Genomic DNA, 6,980 nt, shown 5'->3' on the forward strand with positions numbered 1-6,980 from the left:
GAAGGCTAATAGCATGCTGGCCTTCATAACAAGAGGGATCGAGTACAGAAGCAAAGAGGTTCTTCTGCAGGTGTACAGGGCCCTGGTGAGACCACACCTGGAGTACTGTGTGCAGTTCTGGTCTCCAAATTTGAGGAGAGACATTCTGGCTATTGAGGGAGTGCAGCGTAGGTTGACGAGGTCAATTCCTGGAATGGCGGGATTACCTTACACTGAAAGACTGGAGCGACTGGGCTTGTGTACCCTTGAGTTTAGAAGACTGAGAGGGGATCTGGTTGAGACATATAAGATTATCAAAGGATTGGACATTCTGGCGGCAGGAAACGTGAGTGCCGAAACAGAGGACACAGCTTAAAAATACAGGGTAGACCGTTTAGGACAGAGATGAGGAGAAACGTCTTCACCCAGAGAGTGGTGGCTGTGTGGAATGCTCTGCCCCAGAGGGCAGTGGAGGCCCAGTCTCTGGATTCATTGAAGAAAGAGTTGGACAGAGCTCTCAAGGATAGTGGAATCAAGGCTTATGGAGATAAGGCAGGAACAGGATACTGATTAAGGATGATCAGCCATGATCATATTGAATGGTGGTGCAGGCTCCAAGGGCAGAATGGCCAACTCCTGCACCTATTGTCTATTGTCCTCCTTTCCTGACTGCCAGCCGCAGACAGCGTGCAGCCCCAATCCCTTTCTTTCCGTCTTTCTTGCTGATTTTGGCAGCGCTCCGCTCTCCTCCCCTCCCTGTCTCCTGCCTGCAGGAGACTGATGCCAGGCACAGCGGCAGCAAAAATAACCTGTCGCTGCATTGCGTGCGTGGCCCAACACGAGTGCAGATGGGTGACTTGAGCAGCCCCTGCTGGCGGAGAAAGCCTACTGCACCTGGTATTTCCAGGCCGTCTCCCATCCAAGTACTAACCAGGCCTGAGTCTGCTTAGCTTCCGAGATCAGACGAGATCGGACGTTTTCAGACTAGTATGGCCGTAGGTGCCGGCCCCTGCCTTTTCTCCCCACTTCAAGGCGTGCTGGCCAGCCACATTTTCTTTGCTGCTCTTTCTCTTGATCCCTTTTGTTTTTTTTTTCTCTCTTTTCTCTTTGCTCTTCCTCCTCCGTGCGTGCTTCCCTCCCTCCCTCCCTCCAGCTAGCCCTTGCCCACCAGGCTCCTGTCGTCTCCCACATCCCCACACAGGCCAACTGCAAGACCTCCCCCTGCTTCATAGGGCTGCAGCCTGCATTCTCTCATCCTTCCACACTCCTCCACGCCTCCATTTCGGAATGGCAGGCAGTGACCAGTGGGGTACCGCAGGGATCAGTACTGGGACCGCAGCTTTTTACAATATATGTTCATGATATAGAAGATGCTATTAGCAATAACATTAGCAAATTTACTGATGATACTGAGCTGGGTGGCAGGGTGAAATGTGATGAGGATGTTAGGAGATTACCGGGTGACCTGGACAAGTTAGGTGAGTGGTCAGATGCATGGCAGATGCACTTTAATGTGGATAAATGGATGCTTATCCACTTTGGTGGCAAGAACAGGAAGGCAGATTACTACCTAAATGGAATCAATTTCGGTCAAGGGACAATACCGAGAGATCTGGGGGTTCTTGTACACCACTCAATGAAGGTAAGCATGCAGGTACAGCAGGTAGTGAAGAAGGCTAATAGCATGCTGGCCTTCATAACAAGAGGGATCGAGTACAGAAGCAAAGAGGTTCTTCTGCAGGTGTACAGGGCCCTGGTGAGACCACACCTGGAGTACTGTGTGCAGTTCTGGTCTCCAAATTTGAGGAGAGACATTCTGGCTATTGAGGGAGTGCAGCGTAGGTTGACGAGGTCAATTCCTGGAATGGCGGGATTACCTTACACTGAAAGACTGGAGCGACTGGGCTTGTGTACCCTTGAGTTTAGAAGACTGAGAGGGGATCTGGTTGAGACATATAAGATTATCAAAGGATTGGACATTCTGGCGGCAGGAAACGTGAGTGCCGAAACAGAGGACACAGCTTAAAAATACAGGGTAGACCGTTTAGGACAGAGATGAGGAGAAACGTCTTCACCCAGAGAGTGGTGGCTGTGTGGAATGCTCTGCCCCAGAGGGCAGTGGAGGCCCAGTCTCTGGATTCATTGAAGAAAGAGTTGGACAGAGCTCTCAAGGATAGTGGAATCAAGGCTTATGGAGATAAGGCAGGAACAGGATACTGATTAAGGATGATCAGCCATGATCATATTGAATGGTGGTGCAGGCTCCAAGGGCAGAATGGCCAACTCCTGCACCTATTGTCTATTGTCCTCCTTTCCTGACTGCCAGCCGCAGACAGCGTGCAGCCCCAATCCCTTTCTTTCCGTCTTTCTTGCTGATTTTGGCAGCGCTCCGCTCTCCTCCCCTCCCTGTCTCCTGCCTGCAGGAGACTGATGCCAGGCACAGCGGCAGCAAAAATAACCTGTCGCTGCATTGCGTGCGTGGCCCAACACGAGTGCAGAGGGGTGACTTGAGCAGCCCCTGCTGGCGGAAAAAGCCTACTGCACCTGGTATTCCCAGGCGGTCTCCCATCCAAGCACTAACCAGGCCTGAGTTTGCTTAGCTTCCGAGATCATACGAGATCGGGCGTTTTCAGACTAGTATGGCCGTAGGCGCTGGCCCCTGCCTTTTCTCCCCACTTCAAGGCGTGCTGGCCAGCCACATTTTCTTTGCTGCTCTTTCTCTTGACCCCCTTTGTTTTTTTTTTCTCTCTTTTCTCTTTGCTCTTCCTCCTCCGTGCGTGCTTCCCTCCCTCCCTCCCTCCCTCCAGCTAGCCCTTGCCCACCAGGCTCCTGTCGTCTCCCACATCCCCACACAGGCCAACTGCAAGACCTCCCCCTGCTTCATAGGGCTGCAGCCTGCATTCTCTCATCCTTCCACACTCCTCCACGCCTCCATTTCGGAATGGCAGGCAGTGACCAGTGGGGTACCGCAGGGATCAGTACTGGGACCGCAGCTTTTTACAATATATGTTCATGATATAGAAGATGCTATTAGCAATAACATTAGCAAATTTGCTGATGATACTGAGCTGGGTGGCAGGGTGAAATGTGATGAGGATGTTAGGAGATTACCGGGTGACCTGGACAAGTTAGGTGAGTGGTCAGATGCATGGCAGATGCACTTTAATGTGGATAAATGGATGCTTATCCACTTTGGTGGCAAGAACACGAAGGCAGATTACTACCTAAATGGAATCAATTTCGGTCAAGGGACAGTACCGAGAGATCTGGGGGTTCTTGTACACCACTCAATGAAGGTAAGCATGCAGGTACAGCAGGTAGTGAAGAAGGCTAATAGCATGCTGGCCTTCATAACAAGAGGGATCGAGTACAGAAGCAAAGAGGTTCTTCTGCAGGTGTACAGGACCCTGGTGAGACCACACCTGGAGTACTGTGTGCAGTTCTGGTCTCCAAATTTGAGGAGAGACATTCCGGCTATTGAGGGAGTGCAGCGTAGGTTGACGAGGTCAATTCCTGGAATGGCGGGATTACCTTACACTGAAAGACTGGAGCGACTGGGCTTGTGTACCCTTGAGTTTAGAAGACTGAGAGGGGATCTGGTTGAGACATATAAGATTATCAAAGGATTGGACACTCTGGCGGCAGGAAACGTGAGTGCCGAAACAGAGGACACAGCTTAAAAATACGGGGTAGACCGTTTAGGACAGAGATGAGGAGAAACGTCTTCACCCAGAGAGTGGTGGCTGTGTGGAATGCTCTGCCCCAGAGGGCAGTGGAGGCCCAGTCTCTGGATTCATTGAAGAAAGAGTTGGACAGAGCTCTCAAGGATAGTGGAATCAAGGCTTATGGAGATAAGGCAGGAACAGGATACTGATTAAGGATGATCAGCCATGATCATATTGAATGGTGGTGCAGGCTCCAAGGGCAGAATGGCCAACTCCTGCACCTATTGTCTATTGTCCTCCTTTCCTGACTGCCAGCCGCAGACAGCGTGCAGCCCCAATCCCTTTCTTTCCGTCTTTCTTGCTGATTTTGGCAGCGCTCCACTCTCCTCCCCTCCCTGTCTCCTGCCTGCAGGAGACTGATGCCAGGCACAGCGGCAGCAAAAATAACCTGTCGCTGCATTGCGTGCGTGGCCCAACACGAGTGCAGAGGGGTGACTTGAGCAGCCCCTGCTGGCGGAAAAAGCCTACTGCACCTGGTATTCCCAGGCGGTCTCCCATCCAAGCACTAACCAGGCCTGAGTCTGCTTAGCTTCTGAGATCAGACTAGATCGGGCGTTTTCAGACTAGTATGGCCGTAGGCGCTGGCCCCTGCCTTTTCTCCCGACTTCAAGGCGTACTGGCCAGCAACATTTTCTTTGCTGCTCTTTCTCTTGATCCCCTTTGTTTTTTTTTTCTCTCTTTTCTCTTTGCTCTTCCTCCTCCGTGCGTGCTTCCCTCCCTCCCTCCAGCTGCTTTTCAGCTAGCCCTTGCCCCTGCTTCCTGAGTGCGTTTAGTGTCAGAGCTCAGACATGTTGAAATTGTGTAGAAGATATCTTACATTATTGTTGGATCTTCAGTTTGGTTCCATGTTGCTCAACACCTTCAGGGTATGCATCCGAAAACAGGGAGATGATACTATCGCGTTTGAATGCTTCCTGAGGAGTAGTGCGTCGATGGTTTTTTCCACTATTTCAGGACAGAACATAAACGGTTGGGAACCGATTCAGCGCAATTTTCCACCCATATTTCTTTTGTATTTCTGCTTAATTGCTGAAGAAACATTTGCCAGCCTCAGTGTGAATCCATGAGAGTTTCCTGAAGTCAAAGGTGACTAGCTTTAAATGCAAAAGACCGCTCAGTGTTCTGACATGTTACAAGTCAGTTCTGGGTTGTGGGGGACTGGCAGCAGATTGTGGACAGTTGGATGTGACCCAGCGATGTGGTGTGTTCCTGAACCACACCAGGCCTGGTGTTTCTTCTGTTTCATTACTGGGGAGGGCAGAGGATTTACATGTCAAGCATCGTGACACAGCATCAAAGTTGGGAGAGGCAGTCCATCAGAGAACAGTCAAAGCCAAAAAGAAGCATGAATCGGAGAATTGATAAACAAGAGGAAGGCATGCTGACCACAAATCCAAGAATTAAGCATTTGCGGTCTGGAATCTATGAAAAAAGAACAAAGTGTAAAGCTGAAGGCTGCATTTATGTAGACTGGCACCATTTGAAATTAAACAGATCAACTGATGTTCTCCAAAATGAATAAATATAATCAGGTTGCTGTTCCGGAGACATCAGTGCAAAATGACAGATTGAAACTTCAAAGGTTGCAGGCTCATTCTGCTGGTTCATGATGCAATGATCACAATTGTGGCTGATGTCTTGGTTTCCTAAATATAAGTTATGAAAAGCTTGGGTAAAAACAAGAAATGACAAAAGGCCAGAAACCACTGTGAATGGCATATTGCCCTTTAATTAAGTAGTCGTGGAACATTAAGAGAATTTATGATGGCTCCTCAGAAAGGCACAACAATCACAGGAGATTTTCATGTACATATTGACCAGAAAAGGGCAGATTGATGAAGGTCACCTCAATGAGCTAGAATGTTTTAGTGAGTTTTTTTTAAGAAGGGCATGTTTAAAGTCAGACAGACAGCAGGCTGCTCTGCATGGAGATAGGATTAAATAACAACCTCATTGTGAAGGTGCCACTAAAATGACGGTGTTTACATTCAGTTTTGGGGAGAGGAGTGAGTCCATGGGACATGGATGTTGCTGGCTAGACCAATGTTTATCATGCATCTGCGGTGGTCCTTGACGAGGTGCCGGGTGAGCTGCTCCCTTCTCATCCATTTGGTGTCACTGACCATTGTGGAGTGTTATGAACAGTGTTCTAGGGTTTTTACAAGACAGTTTGTTTGTTCTAACCTCTGCCCTGGTTTGAAATCGTTCTGCACAGGTTAGAACAAACAGCCCTTCCCACGATCCAGTGTCAGCTTTGGGTCCGCTATGTGGCTGTCACGTTTATCATCACGAAACGCGAAAAACTAGAAGAAACCCACAAACAACATCCTTACCTGCGTAAAATTCACCAAAGGGGAAGAGAACAATAACTGACTCCCCTTCTTGGATGCCACAGTAGAACAAAAGCCAATGGAGAGCCGCAGACCAGCGTCTACAGAAAAGCCACACACAGACTGACCAAATACTCAGCTACAGGAGCAACCAGCCCTAGACCGACAGAGTTGCATCAGGGCATTATTTAAACAAGCCACAACACACTGGAGCACCAGGGAACCAGGAGAACCTGAAGAGAAACACTGATAAAACGTATTCAGGAACAACAGGTACCTGATCAGTGCAGTCTGCAGATTCCTGCACAACAAATCTGAACAGGAAGACAACAGCCCATAGATTCGAGCCATCCTACCATACAATGACATTTGAGGTGACTACCAAACTACTCCAGTCCCTTGGCATCATGAGAGCCCAGAAATATACTACGATATTAGAACAACTCCTGATGATTTTAAAGGATCCTGTACCCACGGCCAGCAGAACCAATGTAATATACAAACTACCCTGCAAGGACTGCAACAATCACATTGGACAGATGGGCAGGAAACTCGTCACCAGGATACATGAGCACCAAATAGCCACCAAAAGACATGACCAACTATCACTGGTGTCCACATACACAGACAAAGAGGAACACCAGTTCGACTGGGGCAGTATATCCATCCTGGGACAGGCTGAACAAAGACATGCACGGGAATTCCTACAGGCCTGACATTCAAACCAGATACCCACTAACATACATAAAGATTGGGACCCCATTTACGAACTTCACAGAAACAGTATTGATATCACCCACCACAACAAACCAAGACAGATAAACAGCAAGCAGGCAGAACAGTCCCACTTCACCAGAAGCTCACTGATCTTCCCTAGAATGGGAACGAAACGTCTGAAAACAAACTCACCAGCTCAGCGACCAATCAGATAGCCTGAGCTACAAAT

General features: G+C 49.0%; 2 non-coding genes and 1 pseudogene across 2 annotated transcripts; all 3 read right to left on the reverse strand.

The window, feature by feature from the left end:
* Positions 1-861: 861 nt before the first annotated feature.
* Positions 862-980, reverse strand: LOC140471609 (5S ribosomal RNA; annotated as a pseudogene).
* Positions 981-2,511: 1,531 nt separating this feature from the next.
* LOC140470943 (5S ribosomal RNA) lies at positions 2,512-2,630 on the reverse strand. The gene has a single exon (XR_011956807.1). It is a non-coding gene; the product is annotated as a 5S ribosomal RNA (ribosomal RNA).
* A 1,535-nt stretch (positions 2,631-4,165) lies between these two features.
* Positions 4,166-4,284, reverse strand: LOC140471269 (5S ribosomal RNA). Its single transcript, XR_011956949.1, has one exon. It is a non-coding gene; the product is annotated as a 5S ribosomal RNA (ribosomal RNA).
* Positions 4,285-6,980: the final 2,696 nt, after the last annotated feature.

This window comes from Chiloscyllium punctatum, chromosome 3 (genome assembly GCF_047496795.1).
Source record: "Chiloscyllium punctatum isolate Juve2018m chromosome 3, sChiPun1.3, whole genome shotgun sequence".
Taxonomy (NCBI): Eukaryota; Metazoa; Chordata; class Chondrichthyes; order Orectolobiformes; family Hemiscylliidae; genus Chiloscyllium; species Chiloscyllium punctatum.